At 37.0% G+C, this 27,477-nt stretch overlaps 1 pseudogene; it reads left to right on the top strand.

The window, feature by feature from the left end:
* The window catches only part of LOC109845239, a 91,014-nt pseudogene continuing 66,096 nt past the window's right edge, over positions 2,560 to 27,477 (top strand).

The following is a 27,477-nucleotide window of genomic DNA, read 5'->3' on the forward strand; positions in this document are numbered from 1 at the left end:
ACTGTGAATGAGGCTTTGTGGTTGCAGGGGTTATTGGATGACCTAGGGATTGCACAAGATAACATCAGGGTACATTTTGATAGCATGTCAGCTATCTATTTAGCCAAGAACCAGGTGTATCATGCTCCACAAAGCACATTGATGTCAGATTCTATTTTGTTCGATACGTATTGGATGATGGACGTCAGATTGGAGAAGATCCACACAAAGGACAATCTGACAGATATGTTGACCAAAGTTGTCACTGGAGTAAAATTTGGTCATTGTTTGCAATTGTTAAACATTCTTCGCTGTTGAGGTCCTTTGGAGCCTATGTGGTGAACTATGTTAAGGCTTGATTCCTAGGACAAAAGGATACATAGGCAAGTCTTTATGATGCAACCGATTTGGTGAGTAGACATCGACGTTTGGAGAATGGTCTTATTCTCATTTGGTTCTTGGCTTATGTGGATTGAGTCCGTTGTCGTGAATTGTTTCACTTCGTACTAGACGCAACAAGTGGGACATTTGCTTGGTTGGTGTCGGCTCAGTTTTAGGAAAACGTTCGCTGAGGTAGAGATTTGTAGAAGATCGTACCCGAGATCGAAGTTCGCCTTCGATGGCGAAGTTAAGGAGGCTAGGAAGATAGCCTGTAGAGGTCGATGGCGAAGTTGAGGAGGCATGGAAAGTCGCCTGTTCGAGATCGCTGGCGAAGTGTGTGGTGAGGTCAAGCTTGGGAAGCGAGCGGATCTCGCCTGCTGCGTGGATCGAACTCGCCTGTAGCGGATATCACCTATTGATGTCGCCCTCGTCTATGATCTCGCTTATAGCAGAGTAAACCTCGCCTGTGCATGGTTAAAGCTAGCTGGAGTGCATAGACCGACCGCCCTAGGGTTTCCCTATAAATAGAAACCCTATTCGTGCGTGAATTAGTGAGTACAAGATCAGAGAGAGAAGAAGAGATTGGCGGCGGCAATTTCTTAAGCTTCCATTCTCTCTATAGTTTGGGAAATTTTTGATTTTTTTCCCTTTTGTCCCTATTCTCAATTACTGTTGAGAAGGGGTTGGTGAATATTAATTTGGGAAGTTATTATAATAGAGAGAGAGTGTTTGAGCATTGATTTTGGATTAAAATCAATTGCTATTTGTTTGAGAGATCTAAAGTTTGAGATCCTCTCTCTTATTTGTAATTTCTTATTATTAATAAGAAATTATTGTGTCGCTCCCGTGGACATATGCAGATTTGCCGAACAACGTAAAATCTGTTGTCTTGCATTTGTGTTACTTGTTTGGTTATTGATAAGTATTCCAATCTCATTTGTATTTGTGTGCTTTCAGTTCCGGGTGTTTGTGACACTCCTATTTAGTCCAACATCAGGAAATGAGTGAGAATTTAAGTGGCTTAAATTATTTAAGTGTAACATCGGTTAGTCGATTTTGGCAGTAGATTGAGCCAAACAACACATTACACTTTTTGGGTCCCACGGCTTGTACCGCACCAATGGGCCCGTCAGGCTTGGCCGGGGTGTGACATGGCCAATATTAGAAGCGGACATATACTAAGTTGACTGCTCAAAGCAGCTAGAATATCATATTGATAATTTTCATCGTTATGCTACAGGAATAAATGATTTGCTTTTGTAATAGGTTTATGTGGTTTAGTTCTGATATCTTCTAACTCCCTTTGTAGCCTGCTTCACCCACTACATTGGGAAAGGAGATGGTAAATTTTGCTTTCAGACTAAGTGAAGTAGGGAAGACCTTTATAGAAGTGCAAATATTGGGCAAGTGTGCTGGAGCTGTTGGAAACTACAATGCACATAAAGTTGCATATCATGATATTGAATGGCCAACTATTGCAGCTGAGTTCATGACCTCTTTGGGGTTAGGTGCCAACCCTTACGTGACACAGGCATGTTTATTTACTTCTACTACTTTTCTCTTTGCAAGGTTTTACCTATCTGATTCATTACCGCTTGATGGATCTTTTTTTGCATAATTAAGTAGTGCATAGACGATTTTGATATGGTTTTTTCTTTGTGGATGACTTGGAAATCTTTCATTAATAGGAGGAGTACTTTATTTACCTGTACTTTTTGGACACTGCTGCTTGTATTCATTGTTCTCTGCTTGAACTAGTTTACTAGTAAATAGTCTTCGTGAAGATTTAGGCAACTATACAAACTGCAAAAGTGTATAACTAATAGAGCCTCAGGATTTTCTTTAATATGAGTTTTGCAATCGACTCAGGTGGCTGAAATGTTGGTTTTGTTTTTGCCATTTCATGTTTCAAGAGTTTACAAAAGGTGATTCATATAGTAAGTAGATACTATCATGTGCATGCTTGATAATAAGTAGATACACTTGCAGGTTATCCATCTATCTTGGGATTACAGTACGTTTATCAATTAGCCTATTCTACACCAACCAGTTAGTGCATAAATAATAATGGAATTGCAGCGCCAGCTAATAATTTTGTTAAATTTGTGTTGTCTGAAAGGTTATGTCAATGTAGCCTATGAATGGAATGCCACTTGGCTTGCATGCATACTCTCTATCTGAGCCTGTTGCTTGCTTCGTATACAGATTGAGCGGCATGACTATATCGCAAAGCTTTTCAATGCAGTTGTTCAGTTTAATAACATCCTGACTGATTTTGATCAGGACTTATGGAGCTATATTTCGTTAGGTTATTTTAAGCAGGTAACTTTCTTATGCTTGACCACTATACCCCTAAAATATTAGGACTTATTTTAGCTCCCAAACTTCAAATTTCGAACTAAACAATTTCAAGATAATTTTGATTTCCAGATGACCAAGGCCAGGGAGATTAGATCTTCAACTATGCCTCATAAAGTTAATCCCATTGATTTTGAGAATAGTGATGGCAACTTGTGTTTGGCTAATGCTATTTTATCTACTAGTGATGGCAACTTGTGTTTGGCTAATGCTATTTTATCTACTTGCTCTCAGCTCGAAATTTCCCATCTCTCGTACGCAGGTGTGTATCATTTACTTTTCCATCTTTACTCATAGTTCTTGAGGAGTACCTAATGTGAAGTTCAGTGCTATATCACAATTCAAAAAATACGTCTTAGTGTTTCATTTTGGTAAAGTGATACTATACTTATTGCATGTGTAATCATTGACAGAGGGCTTTGACCGATTCTACTATTTTGAGGAATTTGGGTATTGGATCTGGGTATTCTCTCTTAGCATACAAAAGTGCACTATAAGGAATCCAGAAGCTTCAGGTTAGTAGTAAAATCTGCATGAGATGGTTATCACTATAGAATTAGATATAAATCTAGAGGTGTTATTAGTAGGAAATGTGTTGCTGTCGTCGTTCTTTGCTTCAAGTGTGTTGTTTGTTCTATTTTTGCTTTAACTATTTGGGTTGGGCATATGTTGAATTTGCTCAAAAATATTGTATGAACTATGTCTTTGCTATCCTTTTCAATTTCCTTTAGATATATTATTTAGGATCCATAACTATGATATCTGGCATGATTCTTTTGAAAAAATTCTGTCTGTATGTCCGAGTAGTTGATGCGAAGAAAGATACATCTAAAAGTGGCAAAAGCACCTTTTTTGCTCAGTATGCTGTCGACGTATAAAGACAATCCTAATGTTAACATTTAATATGGGGTGACAAATGGGTCGGGTTGGGTTGGGTAGGGTCATAGTTGGACCAACCCGTATAAGTGTGATCCGAGGGGTGACAAATGGGTCGGGTTGGGTTGGGTAGGGTCATAGTTGGACCAACCCGTATAAGTGTGATCCGACCCGACCCGTTTAACAAATGAGTCGTTGGGTAGGGTCATAGTTGGACCAACCCGTATAAGTGTGATCCGACCCGACCCGTTTAACAAATGAGTCCATGCGATCCGACCCATTTATTAAACGGGTTACCCGACCCAACCCATATTACCTGAATGACCTGTTTATCAAATCTCAGTTCAATATCGTGGATACTATATAGATCAAGATGAAATTCTTTTGACTCTTTCGACAATCAAAAGTCTAAACATGCAATACTGCTACATAGATTGTACAAGAGATTGATCCTTTTAATAAACAATCCTAATTAAGGATTAGGTTCCCGCTTATTTACAGCATTATAAACCACGGTCCCTGGCTTTTTGGCTGTCGCCTCACTCTGACGAACCCACAAATCCCTCTAATCCTCGCACGACATAAAAGTCAAAACCGGACAGAACCTGGGCTTTAGAAAAAACCAGCGCACTCCTAGACTAACCTCTGACCCTTCAACCCCGCAACATAGTTCCTCCTTAGATCCAGAGGTCCGCTCTCGACCAGATCCCAGCAGCTCTCCCCCATCGAGGTGAAGTAGTTCCCCAACAACGACAGGTTCTCCAGCTTCCCACAGCTCGCCAGGTCGTAGAGCACGTCGGGCACCCATTTCCTCCCCTTCTCCGACCTCCACTTATCCTCCTCCGATCTTGTTCGTACGAGCGGAACCGCGATCGATCTCGACCGTTGAAACATTGGCCGCTATCGATGAGGGCTGAGACGCGGCCGACCGTGCCGGAGACGCTGGACCTGGTGAGAAACTAGGGGTCGAAGGAAGAGGAGAGAAAGGAGAAGGAGGAGGATGAAGACGACGAAGATGATCTTCATATTTGGAGTTTGCAACCCATTTAGAATTAAACAGGTCGGTATTGGGTTACACGTGCCAGTTCGGGTCAACCCTAATTTACCCATCTAATAAACGGGTCAGTTCGGGTTGACTCATTTATAACTTGACCCATATAACTCGACCCATACCAAATATAAACGTGTTGGGTCGGATCAGGTTGATGGGTCGGGTTATAATTTGCCACCCCTACATTTAATCAAGTTTATTCTGAAACTTGCCCAAATTAGTTTGAAGTTTAAAGCTGATTATTTTAAAGTAATAATACTTTGATTGTACATTTTTGATACAGTGCCATCAATATGTCTCATTCAAAATTACATATTTAATAATGACATGACTCATGAAATTACACTGCTTTGTAACTCTCTTCGTTTCTTAATTCTTTATTTCTTCTCCATCATGTGTAGGTAAATGAGTCTAGTCTCAATGAAGACTTGGACCAGGTGTGGGAGATGCTTGCAGAACTAATACAAACAGTAAGTCCTGAAAGTGCACTGCACTTCCCTTTAGACTGTTAGTGTCTTTGGATAAATCTGGAATAATACAGATATATAACAGCAAAAACTGAATAGAAAACTAATGTGCAGTAATTTAAATTTTTCCAACTCATCTGCTGTGTGTTTGTAAAACGCTGTGCTTAAAGCATTATTTGGCCTACTTCGGTGCAATGATCCCAAGGCCAAATTGCTTCCAGGAACAGCAGTCTAGTACTTTGGTGTGCACTGACCCAGTACTATCAAGATCTCCTCGATCTATCAGACAAAGATATCCTCGATCTATAAGACAATGATCTTCTCGATCAATCAGGCAAAGATCTCCTTGATCTATAAGACCTTCTCGGTCTTGGCATTGTTCCTACGACATATATATCTGTATATATTGATTGTTATTTTTGGAATGAATTTTCCTTAAGGATTTGGGGTCTATTTGTAGCGTTTGGGAAAATACTATGCACTAATAAAATAATATTATTTTACTATGCTTGTGGGACCCACGTCTTATATTGTCTTCAGCTGGGTCCACCACTTTTGATAAAAAATTAAAAACATGGGTTGCTGCAGCAGCCCGTGTGATTGTTGAAAAAAATATTCAACATAGACTTTATTATGACTGCTTTCGTATAATTTTTCTTTTTTCTGCTTTTGTTGGTTATATGATATAATATCAAAGGTCTGCTTATATGTTGTATTGTTTTTGAAGGTTTTATATAGGACATCTAATTTCACCTCCCCCAGCATTTTGACTATATGTTGGGAAAGATGACAGTCCAAGAGAGGGGTATTTTCACTCGAAAACAAATATAATATAATTACATTAAGTCTCAATGATGGTCTAGTTACTAACTATTATTCTAGCATTCCTTCTTAAGATGGAAGAGCATATAGACCTGTCATTTTTAGCTAGTTAAATCTAAGCAAAAAATTCCCTTCCCCTTCCTCCCGCCCAACCCCCCCCCAAAAAAAGGTAATGTTTTAACGAAACCATTTCCTATCTGTCTGAATTGACATGTGAAGTGACATTTTGCTCAATATCATTTCATAATAAAGTGACAATCAACCTTTATATGCTTCTCGTTCTCATGAGACTTAGTCTGTACCATTGGCAATATACGCCAGAACCAGATTATTTCGATGTATTTCCATACCCTGAGGTAGAAACACACCTATCTCCTGATGAAGGTATTTAATCAACATAATCCCTCAAGCAACGAGAGCCATAACTTGATAATCAACCTTAGCAATAAATCATGGCACGATAGTCTTCTTCATCATGACATCACCATATTCCTCCAATAAAAGTACAATATCTGCCAACGAGACACTATCAAGACTATCATTTGCTTAATTAACATCAAAATAAGCAATAATATTAAAGAATAAACGAGACCCTTGTTGCTGATGGACTCTCTCTTATTTTCATGCATTAGGTTATGCGCAGATACAACGTCCCAGAGGCATATGAGAAGCTGAAGGATCTCACCAGAGGAAGAGTTGTCAGCGAGGAGAGCATTTAAAACTTCACTAATGGCTTGCAATTGCCAGAAGAAGCAAAGAGTGCTCTCTTGAATTTGACTCCCTAGTTATACATTTGAGAAGCAGAGAAGTTGTTTAAGTCTATCGACGATCATATGGATTTGATGAATGGGTTCAGGCTTTTATAGCCGTTAAAAAAAACGTTGAATGAACGAGATGAAAATTTTACCAATTGAACTATTCGTGGTTCATGTTACTTCCCCTTTGCATTTTCATTATGAGCAAAGGCAGTTGATACTACAAACCGTTTGTGTTTGTATTATTATATAAGCTTGCAAGGGTAAATTAACAAAAGGAAAACAAAATTGAATAAGCTTGTAGCATTGTTGGGTGATCTTTAGACCAGTGCAATCAGTTTCATTTGGTTCTTTTACTAATGTTCTGGAGGAAGAAAATTGCAAGCAGGAGCCTTCAAATACTAGAAATGGATTCTGGAGAAGCAACACGGGTATGCTTCCATGTATTGCTAAGTTCATTGTATTCTCCTTGTGTCAATTGTATTTTGTATTCTCCCGGTACAAGTATTTATGATCAACATACAGGAATCAGAATGCTTCGGCTGTTATATTGTAAGTTGGGGGATTTGATTATTGGATTTATGCCCCCATGATGGTTTTCCCCCTTGTATCAATTGTCTCCTTGATAGTTTGTTTTCATTTGAAATTCTTGAAGTTTGTTTACCTCGACACTTATATTTATATTGATTTTTGGTTGCTACCCCTTCTGTAGGATGCAATAATAATTCTTGTTTATGAGATTTGAACAGTATTCTTGTGTTCTTTTCTTTTGAAATAAAGTATCTGGGTACTTGAATCTATAAATATCAACAAACCTGTGTGTGGAATACTGGTATTGGTAGGGCGATTCTGTCTTAGTATTCTCTTTTTGTTCACAACATAGATTTCTTTTTTTTACATATTTAGATGCAGTTAGTTGTTGTCCTGTTCTACTTTCTCAATCTTTAACATCTGTATGGTCTTGAAACTACTAGTACACTTGAAAACAACTATCAAAATATCCCGTGGAAAATTTAAGTGGCGTGATCTCATCTATTAGAATTGAGATACATGGTAAGGATTAAGAGAATTAGAACGTGTTTAATTATCACATAAGTAAAAAGAATACATATCCAAAAAATACAGTTGCTTCTTTAATTACATCAAAATATGCAAAATTAACATCTAAATTTGCCAAAACAAAAATCACTTACAAAAATCACTCTAGTTCTTTTTCTAATGTGCCTCAAATGAGTATAGTTTGCTTCGAACTCGAAGAGTAAATATTTGGCAAAACCTGTTGACAGTAACAAGTTTATTGCTGTTGAATTTCGTGATAGTCGTTATATCACGTTTTGCTCATTACTACTTGAATTAACTAAAGTTTATTGCTGTTGAATTTCGTGATAGTCGTTATATCACGTTTTGCTCATTACTACTTGAATTAACTTAAGTTTCATCAGCTTAATATTCTGGATAGTCGTTATATCACGTTTTGCTCATTACTACTTGAATTAACTTAAGTTTCATCAGCTTAATATTCTGTTCTTTTCTCAGAAATAATGCTTATAGCTTGGGATCTCATGCAACTATTATTATGATAAGTATGAAGAGTTTTGAGAAATGAAAAAAAGAGAAAAAAAGAAAAGAAAAATGTGCTATTTTTATTGCAGTAAGCAAGCGGACATACAAAAAACAGCCTGATTATTTCTACAAGTAAAATTTCTTTCACTTATAACGAAATGTACCACTACCTCCCAAATACTGTTAGTGTCTTTAATATTTGATGAAAGTTAACTGTGGTGATTCTTAACATTACATTCGTCATCAGATTTTGCTGATGTGACAATGATCTGACCATGCCATTTTCAGCAAAAAAATTAGTGAAATCACAAGTTCAACATACACGTTTGCATGAAACTTGCAACTAATTTTTTCTAACGTGGCAGCCATGTGATCTCCTCAACAATATTTTACAAAAATTTACAAAAAGAACATAGATTGATGACATTGATAATATTAATGACTGTGGTTGACGACTTCTAAATATTAATGATCCGAAAAGACTAAAAAGATACTTGCCTAGCACATGAGGGACCTACAACAAAGTTTTGCCAAAAATCTATATGCATTATTAGATTATCCATCATTTACCTTCCTTTTAAAGAAAATATCTGATGAAGTAAACCTAACGTCCATTGGAAACGCGTATAAAATGAATCAAGGTGCTCGCTCCTCGCTCTGTCTGATTCCTTAAAAAAAAGTTGGCTCCTTTTTCCCGCTCCACTAAACTCTGAACAAATTCCCCCCTTAAAAATATAGGGTTAGGGTTTTGATCTCGTTTGCAACTCCAAGGAAAAGCTCTTATCACCCCCTCGAGCCCCGTTCGGGTTTTGATCTCGTTTGCAACTCCAAGGAAAAGCTCTTATCACCCCCTCGAGCCCCGTTCGCTTTCTTACCACCCTTTTCCTCCTCTTCCTCTTCAACTTCGATCAGCAGACGATCGGGCCAGCTAAGGTTTCGGATTTAGCCTACCCTTCCTCGGCGATTCGAACCACTTAGGGTTTCGGTGAGCAGTTCAGAAGGAGTTACGACTACGAAGGTAAAGATCTCCATTCTCGGTTTCCTAGATAGGGAATTTTCACGAACACAAGCCCTGCCTTTTATTGACTACATGCTTGTTTTTTGCTTTTTTGTGATTATTTCGTTGCTAAGTTTTCTTAAATCTCATATACTATAATCTTGAAATGTTTCTCAAAAGTAGCATCTTTTGGATTTTTGAATAAAGATAGGATTTTTTATAAGTTTACGGGAGGGAATATTTTGGGATAGAGCATAAAACTTTTAGTAAATAATAAATATCATATGCTATAGTACAAGAGATTGACACTTTTAATAAACAATCCTAATTAAGGATTAGGTTACCGCTTATTCACAGCATTATAAACCATGGTCCCCACCTTTTTGGTCGTCACCTCACTCCGACGAACCCCCCAATCCCTCTGATCCTCGCATGACATAAAAGTCAAAATCGGACAGAACCTGGGCTTTAGAAAAAACTAGCGCACTCCCAAGCTGACCTCTGACCCTTCAACCCCGCAATGTAGTTCCTCCTCAGATCCAGAGCTCCGCTCTCGACCAGATCCCAGCAGCTCTCCCCCCATCGAGGTGAAGTAGTTCCCCAACAGCGACAAGTTCTCCATCTTCCCGCATCTCGCCAGGTCGCAGAGCACGTCATGCACCCATTTCCTCCCCTTCTCCGACCTCCCCTTATCCTCGACCGTTGAAACGCTAGCTCACTATCGATGAGGGCTAAGATGCGGCCGACCGCGCCGGAGACGTTGGACCTGGCGGGAAACTGGGGGTCAAAGGAAGAGGAGAGAGAGGAGAAGGAGGAGGATCAAGACAATGAAGATGATCTTCATATTTGGAGTTTGCAACCCATTTAGAATTAAACGGGTCAGTATTGGGTTACACGGGTCAGTTCGGGTCAATCCTAATTTACCCATCTAATAAATGGGTCAGTTCGGGTTGACCCGTTTATGACCCGACCCATATAACTCGACCCGTACCCAATATAAACGTGTTGGGTCAGGTCAGGTTGATGGGTCGGGTCATAATTTGCCACCCCTACATTTAATCAAGTTTATTCTGAAACTTTCCCAAATTAGTTTGAAGTTTAATGCTCATTATTTTAAAGTAATAATACTTTGATTTTACATTTTTCACATAGTGCCATCAATATGGCTAATTCCAAATTACATATTTAATAATGACATGACACATGAAATTACACTGCTTTGTAACTCTCTTTGTTTCTTAATTCTTTATTTCTTCTCCATCATGTGTAGGTAAATGAGTCTCATCTCAATGAAGACCTGGACTAGGTGTGGGAGGTGCTTGCAGAACCAATACAAACAATAATTCCTGACAGTGCACTGCACTTCCCTTTAGACTGTTAGCGTCTATGGTTAAATCTGGAATAATACAGATATATAACAGCAAAAACTGAATAGAAAACAAAAGTGCAGTAATTTAAAATTTTCCAACTCATCTACTGTGCGTTTGTAAAATGATGTGCTTAAAGCATTATTTTGCCTACTCCGGTACAAAGATCTTAAGGCCAAATTGCTTCTAGGAACAACAGTCCAGTACTTTAGTGTGCATCGATCCAGTGCCGTCAAGATCTTCTCAATTTATAAGGCAAAGATCTCCTAGATCTATCAGGCAAAGATCTCCTCGATCTATAAGACAAAGATCTCCTCGAACAATGAAATATATCCTATATGATAAAAATATATGCAAGGATATATAAACTACACAAGGGTAAAATAAACAATCTACAAAAGTGATAGGGCAATATGAAGAGCAATACACAAAGGCGATATAAGATATGAAACAAGAATAAGAACGCCAATGCAATCACAAACAAAACGATATGATTACGGAGTTCAGTCTATCCACTTGACCTACGTCTCTGCTCCTCACCTCGAGTAGATCTCCACTATCACAACCGGCTTTTCTACGTTCACCTGAATAACATTTACACCTCACACTCGGTTTTCTAGTTAACACTCTTGCAATCACACTCTACACCCTCTCAAGTGTTGGACCTAGACGTGTCTCCCTCAAGTGCTCGGATACCACCTCTCCCTAGGTTGGTCAACCGACGCCACTCCTCTTGGGATGATCCCCAACTCTCACCACACACTTCTCTCGGTGTACAAGTGTATTACAAAGTGATCCTCACAATAAGCACAATATAACAAATGATTGTTATCTAATATGGATTAGAACACAATGAAAGCTCACACTCAATTGTTACAACTCTCACCAACCCAAATATATTATTTATGAAAATACAATAAGCTCAAGTGGGTGTGTGTAAATAATGAGTGAAATAAAATCTAACTCAAATAGCAAACTAGCAATAATAAGAATATGAAAATCAATAATAAATTTGCTAGAGAAAAGAGTTAGAAAACTTCTCTATAAACACAAAGAGAGGATGATGAAATATTAAAGATGAACTCCTCAACAAATGATGTAAGCTTCTCTTTGTAAAAACCCCAAACTTAAAACAAACTAAACAAGCTTAAACCCTTATTAAACTTTTATTTAAAATCTTCTTGGATTGATTATGAGAACTGAGATCAATGGGGTATTTATAGCCTCCCAAAACCTCAGCCAAAAACCACAAACAAAAGACCAAAAAGCTCACAAAATTAAAAATCAGATTCTGTACAAAATAGCCGTTGGAGTATACGGCGGTCGACCGTGGAAAACTCGCGGTCGACTCGCGACAACCAACAAGCAAACTAGGCACTGGAATAAACGGTCGACTACGCGGTCGACGCGGAAAACTCATCTGGACTGTATACGGTCGACCGCCACGGTCGACCGTGAGCCAACAAAAGCCAGACTGAGTTTCTGAACTAAGGGGCGGTCGACTGTGGCTGTCGACCGCAATCTGACATATGCAAAAACAGGTTTTAAAAGCAATTTTTTGAGACTTTGAAAATATGTTAAAAATAACAAATAAAGTACAAAAATAAAGAAAATTTGGGGAAAGTGTATAAACATGTAAATGAACATGTTACAAAAAGAATTTTCCAAATTATATTTCCCATTTGTGAAAAATCATCATTTTGCAAAATATTTTAAAACATGAAAATGTAAACATATGAATTTTGACATTTTGGCTAAACCATGTTTTGAAGCAATACAAAATGATTTTATAGACTTAAAGAAAGATATAAACTATTGTTATAAAGTTTGTAAATAATGAATACAATATTTTCATAAATACAATAGAAAATGAAACATATGAGTATGTATATGAAAATATATTTTGAAACATATGAGTATGTATATGAAAATATATTTGTTTCATATCTATGAAATCAAACCAAAATATATATATGTATATATATAACTATATATATACAAAACCAAAACGTGTGTGTGATTAATATACGAGCTTAAAGTATCTACACACAAGTATAAACGTAAAACTTAATATACCCAAGCAATCTTGATCTTCATTAAGCTCGACTTGGTAAACTTTGCGGATGAAGCTTGAAATTAGATCTTTAACTTGAATGTATGTTGCTTCACTCCACTATTCTGCCAACCTCCATTGGATATGATCGTGAATGCGCAATTCCATCCATCCTCTAACTCGTTATTTGTCTATAATAAATAAACAACACAAACACTAGACAAACAACATTAGAAGTAAATTGTTTGTTAAACATCATCAAAACAAAGAGGCCAACATTCGCCTGTGCCGGGGATGTTAATATCCGTGGACGACTGTGGATCAGATCCTGTTGCTGAAAAATTGATAGAGCTCCTACTTCACCAAGGAAGTATTCGTTCAAAGCACTAAAATCAACCAAGCAAAATCAGTAGCTCTTCTCGAGATTAAGAATAAGACTAATCTCAAGAAATGGACGGGGGGATACGGGTTCAGATCCTCCAAAAGCCTTCCTCTTTATGCAGAAGTTCGCCAGGATCAGATTAACCTTCACTGAAATTTCATGCTCCTTGACTCCTCAATCCAGCAACACCTCGCCCTCTTGATAAAATTCCAGATCCGTAAAATAGAGGCCTTAAGCTCATATTTATAGGGCTTCATATGTGGGTATTCGGATGAGAATGAGCGATTTGGCCTTATCTTCAGTTAATAATGGCCTAACCTTGTTTGGGGATGATATCAAGTCAGTTGGGAACCCCTTGAACAGATAAATCCTGAGAAAACCTATCGAAAACCATCGAAATGCATTTTCGGGTCAAACCTGCGCGAAACAGCTCGTGCTGACCCGCGCGGTCACGGTTCACCCATGGGTGAACCGCGCGGCCGTGGCCACGGTTTACCTCTTGGTGAACCACGTGGCCGCGGTTCACCTCTTGGTGAACCGTGCGACCTGCACCCCTACGCGAGTTGAGACACTTTCTCTCTCTTTTCGTATTTCGGTGTTCCGTTGACTTGTACGGTTCGCTGAGGCTGATTGACAAACACGAGCTGACTGACGTGCGCGTGTTGACCGATGTGCGCATGTTGATTGACATGAGCGTGTTGACCGACACGTGCGAGTTGATTAACGTGCACGTGTTGACCGACACACGAGCTAACTGACATGTGCATGTTGACCAACGCACGCGACGTGACTGATGTGCGCGTGTTGACTGACGCATGTGAGCTAATTGACGTGAGCATGTTGACCGATGCGCGCGAGGTGACTGACGTGTGCGTGTTGAAAGACGCACGCTAGCTGATTGACATGTACGTGTTGACCGACAACCATTATGCAAGAGCAAGTAAAACGAGATTATTTGGCTTATAGATAGTTGCCTCCCCTTATCTATAATGCTCCCCCTTACTATGTGCACAAATGAGGAGATTTCTCTCCCCCTTTGGCAACATAAAAAATGGAGTAAAAGAAACACAATATGCATGCTAAAAACCCATACAATACACCTCAAGTGTTGGCTTACCCGTGTCTCCCTCAAGTGTTAGGAATTACTGCCTACCTCTAGGCATTATCACCTACCCCACTCCTCTTAGGATGACCCTAGTCTCTCACCTCTACACTACTCTTGGTAATCATGTGAGCTTAAGCATGGTTTTACATTTTAGGATCAAAAACAAAGAATTATAGATATGACAATGGTAGTGCAAAACAACAAAAGCAAACAAAATAGGCAAAAAGAATGAGTTTTAAAGAATGCACATGCCTAATTCATTTCTAATACGACAAAAATCAACTTCACAAAGGGGTTTGGTAAAGATATCCGCTAATTGAGACTTGGTGTCAATATAAACAAGGGAAATATCTATCCGTTCAATATGGTCACGCAAGAAGTGAGGCTATACATCTATATGTTTGGTTCTAGAATGTAAAACAGAATTTTTGAAAATATTGATAGCACTAGTGTTGTCATAAAAAATTTTTGTATCATGAAAGTGTAAATCAAAATCAACCAAATTTTGTTTTATCCATAAAAGTTGTGCACAACATAAGACGATGGCAATGTATTCCGCTTCCGTAGTAGACAAAGCAACATAACTTTATTTCTTGGATGCCCAAGATACAAGTGAGTTACCCAAAAATTAACAAGCACCACTCGTACTTTTGCGGTCCACCCTACAACCGGCAAAGTCGGCATCACAATAACCACAAAGATCAAAAGATGTATTTTTAGGATAAAACAAACCAAGTTCTAAAGAGCCATTGATGTATTTGATAATCCTTTTAACCGCAATTAAATAAGACTTTTTAGGAGAAGCTTGAAAACGTGCACATGCAGAAACACTAAACATGATATCCGGCCTACTAGCGGTGAGATAAATAAGACTACCTATCATACCTCGATATAGCTTTTGATCTACCTTTTCACCGCTTTCATCCACATCTAACTTGATGGTGGTGCTCATTGGGGTTGGGGCATGTTTTGAACTTTCCATCCCGAATTTCTTCACCAACTCCCTAGCATATTTGCTTTGTGATACGAAGATACCATCATTGGATTGTTTGACTTGGAGGCCAAGAAAAAAGGTGAGCTCTCCTATCATACTCATCTCAAATTAATCTTGCATTACTTTAGAGAAATCCTTGCATAAAGATTTATTAGTGGCACTAAAAATAATATCATCCACATATATTTGAACTAAAATAAAATTATTTTTCTGTTATCCAACAAAAAGTGTATTATCAAGTGTTCCTTTTGAAAAACCATTTTTAATGAGAAAAATTGAGAGGCGAGCATACCAAGCTCTAGGAGCATGTTTTAACCCATATAAAGCTTTTTGAACCCGGTATACATGATTTGGAAAAGATGAATCAATAAAATCGGGGGGTTGCTTGACATAAACCTTTTCTTTAATAAAACCATTTAGGAAGGCACTTTTGACATCTATTTGAAATAATTTACAAATTTTAAGACTTGCAAAGGCCAAAAACATCCTAATAGATTCTAACATTGCAACCGGTGCAAAAGTTTCATCATAGTCTATGCACTCCTCTTGATTGTATCCTTGGGCAACAAAACGAGCTTTATTTCTGGTTACTATGCCAAAATCATTTAGTTCCAATAATAGAGATATTACTTGGTTTAGGAACTAATTTTCAAACATTGTTTCTTTGAAAATTATTCAATTCTTCGTGCATAGCTAAAACCCAAAACTCATCATTTAAAGCATCATCAATAAGTTTAGGTTCTATTTAGGATAAAAAGGCTACATTGTTGGCCTTCTTGTTTTTATGATGTTTAACAATCAATTTACTTCTAATGTTATTTGTCTAGTGTTTGTGTTTTCATATTTAGTCTAGGCAAACAACGAGTTAGAGGATGGATGGAATAGAGCTTCAATTATCATATCCAAAGGAGGTTGGCGGAATGTCGGGTTGAAGCCTATGCAATTCAAATTGAAGATCCAAGTTCTAGCTTCATCCGCAAGTTTACCAAGATAGAGCTTCGTTGAAGATCACAAGCTTGGGTAACTAGTTTAGGTTTTATATTATGTGTGTTAGATACTCTAAGCTCAATATCATATACACACACATTTTATTAGTTTTCTTTGTATATATATGTAGTCATATATATATACAACACAAGTTTTGGTTTTTATGATTATAAATATGAAATTATATATTTCATATTTATTATTGTGATTTGGTTTAACTACTTAGATATGAAACAAATATATTTTTATATACATACTCATATGTTTCATTTTCTATTGTATTTGTAAAAATATTATATTCTTAGTTTTTAGACTTAACAATAATCGTATAGATATTTTATTAAGTCTACATAATCATTGTGCAAAGTTTTCAAAACATGGTTTAGCCTAAATGTTAAAATTCATATGTTTACATTTTCGTGTTTTGGACTATTTTGTAAAATAATAATATTTTTTATTTGGGAAGTCTTTTTTGGAAACCAGTTATTGTAGCATGTTTATTATCATGTCTATAATTATTTTCCAAAGTTTTACATTTTTTTGAATTTATTTCATATTTTTAAACAGTGTTTTAAAATCAGAAAAACATTTTTCAGAACTTCAATTTCATATATCAGTTCACAGTCGACCGCCACGGTCGACCGCGCCTGAGTCCTTTGCATAATGGACAGCAAAAACTTTCGTGGTCGATCGCCACGGTCGACCGTCAGCTGAAAATTTCTCACGGTCGACCGCCGTGGTCGACCGTCGAACTCTCTGGAAGTTTTTCTGTGCTTTGATGACCTTTGCGGTCGACCGTCGCGGTCGATAGGCTTACTGTCTTTTCAAACCCAATGGCTATTTTCTGCAGCTGTCGTTTGGGGCTTTTTGGCTTTCGTTTAGGGTTTTTGGCTGAGGTTTTGGGAGGCTATAAATACCCCCTTTGATCTCAGTTCTATATAACCTAAGAGAATATTTTAGAAAGAGTTTAACAAGGGTTTAAACTTGTTTAAGTGTTGTTTAAGTTTGTTTAAGAAGCTTTTAAGCATTTGAGAGTTTGGGTTTGTGAAATCAACATCACAAGAGCTTGAGGAGTTCTTCTATTGGTGCTTGAGCATCCAACCTTTCCTCCTTCAATCTCTTGATCTATTTGAGAATTTTTCTAAACATTATCTATAGCTCTTTTATATATATTTGATTGTCATTGTTATTAAGCTAGAATTATATTGAGTTTAGTTTTGATTTATTGAATCTCATTGTTGCACACACCAACTTGAGCTTATTGTATTTGCATTCATAATATATTTTGGGTTGGTGATAGATTGTAACATTGAGTTCTTCTTAATTGAGTTATCAACTTGTATTAGAGAACAAATCATTTGATATTATTTGAGAGTGTTGTAAAGTTTTCAGTTAACTAGAAAGCCGTATTGTGAGGGCGGAGTCTAGCCACATTGTGAGAGTGTTAGTGGAAATCTCCTCGAGGTGAGGAGCGGAGACGTAGGTCGTGGGGACCGAACTCCGTGAGTGAAATTGTGAGGTGTATACGTTATTCGGGTGAGCGTAAAAACTCCGGTTGTGATAGTGGATTCTCCCCGGGAGTGGGGAGCGGAGACGTAGGACGGAAGGTCCGAACTCCGTGATCATCTTTGTGTGTTTGTGATTGTCTTGGCGTCTCACTTGTGTTTAATGTTCATATCATTCTTATCACCATTAAATATTGTTCATATTGTCCACTATCTAGTTCATATTGTTTCCCCTTGTGTTAGTTTACATATCCTTGCATATATTATATTGCATATCTCTTTGGTAGGATATATCATCTTGTGCTAGTTTATATATCCTTGCATATATTTTTTATCATATGGGATATATCTTTTTATTTATATTGCTTATCCTAGCTTACATATCTTGTTGTATTTCATTCTTGCTCGGATAACTTATTAATTAGTTTTAATTAGTATTTAAATCGGATTAGATTAGCATTAGATCCTAATCATCCCCCCTCTCGGGTCTAACAATTGGTATCAGAGCTTGGTGCTCTTTGATTTAAGGTCTAATCGCCTTGTGTTAAAGATCAAAGTTATCTTTTTTTGCTAATCTTATTTTGATTGTATTTGTATCTTGCTTGTATATTTTTAAAATTTATGGATATGAATGATGCATCTTGTTTAGGCTATAATTCTAGTATTGCTCCTAAATTCAATGTTTTCCCTTATACTCAATGGTGTTTTAGATTCAAAATATTTGTTCAATCTAAAAATATCGATTTATGGGAAGTCATTGATTGTGCTTATATTGTACCCACGTTGGAGAAATCCAAGTGGATCAAATATGATAAAAAGATGTTTATTATGAACAAGCTTATGTTAGAATTTTTATTAAATGCATTCGATTCATTTATGCCTAACAAGCTTGATTCTTTTGATAGTGCTTACACCTTATGAAAATTTATTGAAGCACATCAAGGAGACTTGGAGGTGATCCGACAAGCTTTGGAGGATCCCACTTCAAGTTCTAAAGGAGCTTCATGCACACGAGCACTAGGCGATAGCCCTAGTGAGGTTTGTGAGTTCGAATCTATTAATGATTTACCTAATGATGAACTTGCTTGTGCTAGTAAAAATTTATTACATGCCTTTAACAAATTGCAAAATGATTTCATTGATTTACAAAGCAAGCATGAGGATTTGAAATCCGATCATGAGTTGTTAGCATCTAAGTTTGAAACTATTTCTAATGAAAATATAATCCTTAAAGAAAACAATGAAAAATTAAAATTGGATCATGATTCTTTAATTTCAAACTTTGGTAAGTTAACTCATGAGAAATTATTTATGTTCTACTTCTAAAAATGCATATGTGCCTAAAAATGAAGATTTGAATCTTATGAAAAATAGTATTTCATCTTTAGATTCAACTTTAAAAACATGGATTAATAATCATAAGAAGCTTATGGATATGTGTGCCAAGTCTAAGAAATCATCCACTCATCATGCACACATATATAGCAAAGTTTATAAGTGTTCAATTTGCAACCATAAAGGCCATCTAGCTAAATTTTACTATGATGCACACAAACATAAAAATGTCAACGCTCCTTATGCATCTCATGTAGCTTCTTCATCACATGTACACACACATGCACCCATTGTTCATCATAAGCAAGCTCATGTGTATAGATGTGATCATTATGGTCGTTTTGGTCATTTGGCCAAATATTATTTTGATTTGAAAAAGAAATCTCATTTACCAAATGCTTCTAGTAAACCACACACTTTTAAATGTGATGTTTGTGGTAGGTTTGGACATTTTACTAAATTTTGTTTTGATATACATAATGCTTCTAAGTTGCAATATGTTCTAAATAGACCATTGTTTAAGAATGTTTCTCATTTGCAAAATAATTTTAAAAGAAAATCTTTATTTGCAAATGATTCCCGTGCAAGAACTAATGGTCCACAAAAACAAATGGATCTCTTTCATTGCACAAATTACAATCGGAAGGGTCATTTGCAAGTTTGATGAGAGGTTTGTATTTATATAACCCTCCGGATTTATTGGGTGTTTATGCCCAAATCTTGTTTACCGGATGCTTAAATGTTTATATGGGTTATTACTAGCTCAAGAGCTAGATATAGTTGCCTCTCTTGATTTTTGAAAATCAATAATGATTTGGTTTTATATTTTTATGGATCTCATTTGATTTATGATTTCGCTTGAGTGATTTGTTTTCATTTGAAAACTTTTTGCATGATTCTCTTGTTTCTCTTCTTTTGATTTCGTAAATCTACCTCTACAAATGGCTTTTATATTCTTTGATATGAGACACTATTTTTCACTTTGATATATTTATATATGTTCTCATTTGTCTTTATTTATGTGAGTTGTGTTTAGCATATTTTCCATCTATGCTTGCTCACATATAATTGCCATGATCTTCATTTCATACATTCATGAGGCATTTTGATAGGGGGAGCAATCCCTATATCTTTCTATGTGTTATACTCACCCATACTTATTGATAGGGGGAGCTTTTGCTCTCTTCATCCTTTTGTCCCCTTTTTGATGTTGTCAAAGGGGGAGAAATATTGTGAGTATATTCTTTCTTGTTTATATGCATGTGAATTATAATTTATATATTCATTTTCTTTCATGCATATATCCTTTTTGTAAATTGTTTGTCATCATCAAAAATGGGGAGATTGTTGGCCTTCTTGTTTTGATGATGTTTAACAAACAATTTACTTCTAATGTTATTTATCTAGTGTTTATGTTTTCATATTTATTCTAGGCAAACAACGAGTTGGAGGATGGATGGAATAGAGCTTCAACGATCATATCCAAAGGAGGTTGGCGGAATGTCGGGTTGAAGCCTATGCTATTCAAATTGAAGATCCAAGATAGAGCTTCGTTGAAGATCACAAGCTTGGGTAACTAGTTTAGGTTTTAGATTATTTGTGTTAGATACTCTAAGCTCAATATCATATACACACACATTTTATTGGTTTTCTTTATATATATATGTAGTCATATATATATACAACACAAGTTTTGGTATTTATGTTTATAAATATGAAATTACATATTTCAAATTTATTATTGTGATTTGGTTTAACTACTTAGATATGAAACAAATATATTTTCATATTGTATTCTTATTATTTGTAAAAATATTGTATTCTTAGGTTTTGGACTTAACAATAATCATATACATATTTTATTAAGTCTACATAATCATTATGTAAAGTTTTCAAAACATGGTTTAGCCTAAATGTCAAAATTCATATGTTTACATTTTCGTGTTTTGAACAATCATTCCCCAAAGTTTTACATTTTTCTGAATTTATTTGATATTTTTAAATAGTGTTTTGAAATCAGAAAAATAATTTTCAGAACTTCAATTTCATATATCAGTTCACGGTCGACCGCCACGGTCGACCGCAAAAACTTTCACGGTCGCCCGCCACGGTCGACCGTCAGCTGAAAATTTCTCACGGTTGACCGTCGCGATCGACCGTCGAACTCTCTAGAAGTTTTTCTGCGCTTTGATGACCTTCGCGATCGACCACCACGGTCGACCGTCGCGGTCGACCGCCGCACTGTCTTTTCAAACCCAACGGCTATTTTCTACAGCTGTCATTTGGGGCTTTTTGGTCTTTTGTTTAGGGTTTTTGGCTGAGGTTTTGGGAGGCTATAAATACCCCCTTTGATCTCAGTTCTATATAACCTAAGAGAATGTTTTAGAAAGAGTTTAACAAGGGTTTAAACTTGTTTAAGTGTTGTTTAAGTTTGTTTAAGAAACTTTTAAGCATTTGAGAGTTTGGGTTTGTGAAATCAACTTCACAAGAGCTTGAGGAGTTTTTCTATTGGTGCTTGAGCATCCAACCTTTCCTCCTTCAATCTCTTGATCTATTTGAGAAGTTTTCTATACTCTATCTCTGGCTCTTTTATATATATTTGATTGTCATTGTTATTAAGCTAGAATTATATTGAGTTTAGTTTTGATTTATTGAATCTCATTGTTACACACACCCACTTGAGCTTATTGTATTTGCATTCATAATATATTTTGGGTTGGTGAGAGATTGTAACATTGAGTTGTGCTTAACTGAGTTCTCAACTTGTATTAGAGAACAAATCATTTGATATTATTTGAGAGTGTTCTAAAGTTTTCGGTTAACTAGAAAACCGTATTGTGAGGGTGGAGTGTAGCCACATTGTGAGAGTGTTAGTGGAGATCTCCTCGAGGTGAGGTGCGGAGACGTAGGTCGTGGGGACTAAACTCCGTGAGTGAAATTGTGAGGTGTATACGTTATTCGGGTGAGCGTAGAAAACCCAGTTGTGATAGTGGATTCTCCCCGGGAGTGGGGAACGGAGACGTAGGACGGAAGGTCCGAACTCCGTGATCATCTTTGTGTGTTTGTGATTGTCTTAGCGTCTCACTTGTGTTTATTGTTCATATCATTCTTGTCGCCATTAAATATTGTTCATATTGTCCACTATCGAGTTCATATTGTTTCCCCTTGTGTTAGTTTACATATGCTTGCATATATCATATTGCATATCTCTTTGGTAGGATATATCATCTTGTGCTAGTTTATATATCCTTGCATATATTTTTTATCATATAGGATATATCTCTTTATTCATATTGCTTATCCTACCTTACATATCTTGTTGTATTTTATTCTTGCTAGGATAACTTGTTAATTAGTTTTAATTAGCATTTAAATCAGATTAGATTAGCATTTGACCCTAATCAACCCCCTCTAGGGTCAAACATACATTACCACATTCGCTTATAGCTTTTGAGTGAGTCAAAATGCCTTTGGATGGACTCACTATGATTTGGTCTTTGGGGTGATCCGGTACAAATTTCCAAGCCTTGGGGAGTTCTTCTTGATTTTGTTCATCTTTGATTTCCCCATCATTTGTTGTTTCCGTTGAGGGTTTATCATTTAGTTGCAAGAGCTCCATTTCTCCCTCAATCTCATCATCATTCCTAGGCAAACCATCATGCAAACCAACATTAGATTCATCAAAAGTAACATTTATAGACTCTTCAACAACGAGTGTTCGCTTGTTAAAAACTCTATAAGCCTTACTTCTAGGAGCATCCCAAAAATATACTAATATCAATTTTTTAATCAAACTTATCATGGTGGTCTTTAGTATTTAAGATAAAGCATTTACAACCAAAGATACAAAAATATCCAATATGTAGAGTTTTGCAAAAAAAGAGTTCATTTGTTTTAAAATTCTCCACCATGATCACTTCTAATTTTAATGACTTTCAAATCTTTTTCATTTTCAATTATTTTCACAAAATAGGAAAACTCTTCAAAGCAATCATCTTTATTAACAAGAAAAATTACCCATGTAAAATGAGAGAAATCATCAGCAATAACAAAGACATAGTGTTTACCTCCTTGAGAGGCAACACACATGAGTCCAAAAAGATCGAGATGCAATAATTGTAAGGGTTTAGAAGTGGATACCTCATTAATGGATTTGAAGGAAGTCTTAGTTTGTTTACCTTTAGCACATTCCTCACAAGTAGAATCCTTAATATATGTTAGATTTGGTAGCCCTCTTACTAAGTTCTTCTTGGATAGCTTAGATATTAGCTTCATGTTAGCATGTCCAAGTCTCTTGTGCCAAATCCAAGGATCCCCATCTACCGCGGCAAGACACTTTATATCTTGATCTATTAGCTCATTCATCTCAAAAATATAAACATTAGATCTTCTAAAAGCAACAAAAACAATTTTATCATTCATATTAACAATACGTTTATCCAGTTTAAAAATGATGTCAAAGGCTTTGTCACTTAATTGACTGGTGCTAAGAAGATTATGGTTTAAACCTTTAACAAAGTAAACATATTCAATTACGGGAGAAGGTATCTTACCAATAGAACCAATACTACAATTTTACCTTTCTCACCACCACCAAATGAGACGTTGCCTCCTTCAATCCTTGATAGGGATGCAAATAGATCTTTGTTGTCCGTCATATGATGAGAGCAACCACTATCAATGTACCACAACTCTTTACGTTTTGTGCGAGACGTTCCCTACATGCAAACAAGTTGTAGAACCTCTAGGTACCTAAACTTTGGGTCCTTGAGTGTTGGTATGTTTGGTACCCTTAGGTACTCACATTAACTCATAATGAGCAATGTTATTCTTAATCCTACAATGAGTAGAAATATGACCATACTTCATGCAATATGTGTATAAAAACCTTTTCTTGTATGTATGAGCATAAGATTGATAGCATTTTTCATTAACATGATGATGACTAGAGTAAGCATGATTAGATTTAATTCTATTGTTTTTAATCTCTAATCTCTCAACTTTGGATCTTAGTTGTTTGTTTTCAAATTCTAGATCTTCTATCATTTCATCTTTTAAAGCAAGAGAAGATTGTAGTTGCTCATACTTAGAATCAGAAGAAACATGCAAATTTTTTAATGAGGAATATTCTTTTGCTAATTTCTTAAAGTCAAAGTTTAATTCTTCTAAAGCCATTCCTAGTTCATATTGCATATAAAGAGATTCACTTTCAGTTTCGGATTGTACCTCATCTTCATTGGCCATGAAGCAAATGTTCCGGTCATGAAGAGCAATCTTGGCACCCTCATCATCACTATCCGAATCGCTTGGTTCGGATTCATCCCATCCGGCACACATAGCCTTTTTCTTCTTGTATTTCAAATACTTCTCCTTATGCTTAGGACAATCATTGGCTAAGTGTCCCGGTTTGTTGCATTAAAAGCATTTACCTATACGAGAAGAAAATTTGTTATTGTATCAATTTTTAAAATTTTTGTTCATTTTAATTAGTCTTGATATCCTTCTAGAGAGGTGTGCCACTTCTTTAGAGATATCATCTTCACTATCCGAGGAGGATGAATCATCAATTGCTCCCTTGAGAGCTATGGCCTTTGACTTTTGGGGTGGCTCCTCGTTTGCCTTCGGGGTTGCTTCTTCCTTCTCCTTAACTTTCTTCTCATGGACTTTGAGCTTGCCAATGAGTCCATCAAGAGTGAGAGTAGATAGATCATGTGCTTCTTCGATGGCCGTAGCTTTAGGTTCCCAAGCCGGTGTCAAAGAGCGAAGAATTTTGTAGAACATCTCTTGATTTTCCAAGACCTTGTCAAGACCATGCAATTCATTTATAATATTAGTGAACCGAGAAAACATAGAGTCAATAGATTCACTTGGAAGCATTTTGAATAGTTCATAATCATGCATGAGACCACTAATCTTAGACTCCTTCACTAGGGCGGTTCCCTCATGGTTAATGCATAACTTCTCCCAAATTTCCTGTGCGGTTGCACATGTAGAAACTCTCTTGTACTCATTGGGGGTAAGACCACAAATTAATGCATTCATGGCCTTAATGTTAAGGTTTGCTAGGTTTCTTTCATCTTTGCTCATTTTACCACTACTCTTTTTGACATATTTCTTTTCTATAATTTCTAAAATGTCAACGTCAATGCATTGCAACTAGATTCTCATATACCTCGGCGGTATCCGTACTTAGGTTAGCTGCCAGGAGATCACAAATAGCTTGTCCTTTGACCGACTTTTGTTGTTTAAAGTGTAGGTCGTATTAGGACAAGAGCAGTGCCCATTTTGCTAACTGTTAATTCATGAAAGCCGGCTGCGTCATGAACACCCAGACTGGGTTAACATTAGAAATGACGTAAATAGTCTGTCCAACCAAGTAGTGCTGCATCTTTTGAATCGTGAACACCAAGGCAAGACACTCCCTTTTAATCATTGGATACCTGGATTCAGCGCCCACGAGGGTCTGTCTTAAGTAATATACGGCCTGTTCGTGACCGTTATCATCGTTTTGTGCCAGTAATGCACTTAACGAGTGTCTCGTCGCCTTGACATAAATCAAGAACGGTTTGCCCGACTTCGGTGCAATGAGCTCAGGGGGTTTTGAGAGATATTCTTTAATATTCTCGAACGCTTTTTTACAAGCGTCGTCCCATATGAACGATATGCCTTCTTTGTGAACCTGGAGAATGGTCGACATTTCCCCAAAAGTGTTCAAGATGAACCGGCGGATATAAGCCAACCGTCCTTATAACCCTCTGAGCTCCTTAAGGTTTCTTGGGGGTTTCAACTCATTAATTGCCTTCACTTTATCAGGGTTGATGTGAATACCCTTGGTGGTGACGACGAATCCAATGAATTTACCGCTGGACATTCCAAGAAAAGATTTGGTAGGATTCATCTTTAGTTGATGAGTCCGCGTTAGGTAAAACATCGTCTTCAAGTCTTTCATGTGATCATTTTTGTCACGGCTTTTCATGACTAGGTCATCCACGTAGCATTCGACAGTATTCCAAAGATGCTCCTGGAAAATCTTTGACATGGATCTCTGATATGTGGCACCTGCATTTTTTAAGCCGAAGGACATAACCGTGTAGTAGAAAACGTCGAGGGGTGTTCTGAATGCAGTATGCTTTTCATCATCTGGATGCATCTTTATCTGATTATAACCAGAAAATCCATCCATGAAGGACATTCTCTCGAATCCACACGTATTGTCGATGATAACATCTGTGATGAGAAGAGGAAAATCGTCTTTCGGGGAGGCGGTGTTAAGGTCTCTAAAATTGATACAAATCCTGATTTTCTAGTTCTTCTTAAGGATCGGGATGATGTTGGTGAGCCATTCAGGATGTTTTCCTCCCTGATGAAACCCTAGTCGATAAGCTTTTTAACTTCGGACTCGATTGCCTCCATAATTTGCGGACGAACCCAATGCCAGAGAGGAAGAATTTTATATTCTATCTCCAGGTCTTCTTTTGGGGTAAAGGTAAACCCAATGCGGGAGAGGAAGAATTTTATATTCTATCTTCCAAAGCTGAAGAGGAAGAATTTTATATTCTATCTCCAGTTGCAAAGTAAACTCAAAGTGGGATCTCCACTTCAAGAATCCGGGAAGGTGAAAGTAAGAGTGGGATCTCCACTCCGAGAATCAAAAAGATTCAGATAATCCTAACTGTCGCGGGAAGGTGAAAGTAAGAGTGGGATCTCCACTCCGAGAATCAAAAAGATTCAGATAATCCTAACTGTCGAAAAATTTGATTATCGAACTAAAGATGGGTTTCTCATTTATCGAGAGTGAATTACGGTTTTTGCCCTAACTATAGGAAGGTTTGACCAAGTGGGAGTTCGAAGCGACCCTAACAGTAGGAAGGTTTGATTGCTCGGTACGAAAGTGGACCTCTCGTTCACGTAAGGAATTGAGATGGGATATTGGCTTCGGCCCTAACTGTAGCAAGGTTTGACCGTGTGGGAGGTTTGAGATGATCCTAACTGTAGGAAGGTTTGATCTCTCGATTCGTGGACCTCTCATTCATTGGATGAATCGAGAGGGGATTTTGGTTGTGGCCCTAACTGTAGGAACGTTTAACCACTCGATTCATGGACCTCTCGTTCATTGGAGGAATCGAGAGGGGATTTTGGTTGTGGTCCTAACTATAGGAAGGTTTTACCAAATGAACAGTGAGAGTAGGAGTACAAATTACAGTGGGAGTATTGATTCGTACAGATCACTTAAAGAGGGTTACTGATGTTAAGTGACAAATACTTAACACGAAAGAGTTTGACAATCGTCAACGATCTGGATATTAAAATTCTGAGTATTATGTCCGGACTCTAACAATGGGAGTGTTGAGTGCAGAGACGTAGGGGAAGTTTGAGTGGGAGTTTCTTATTCATCACCTTCTCATAGTAACCGGGTTATTCCTAAGAATACACTATATAGATTTCTTTTGGGAACTTTCTGTTACATGAATCATCCACCCCCAGCTTCCTTCCCGAAACT

The sequence above is a fragment of the Asparagus officinalis genome, chromosome 6 (genome assembly GCF_001876935.1).
Source record: "Asparagus officinalis chromosome 6, Aspof.V1, whole genome shotgun sequence".
NCBI lineage: Eukaryota > Viridiplantae > Streptophyta > Magnoliopsida > Asparagales > Asparagaceae > Asparagus > Asparagus officinalis.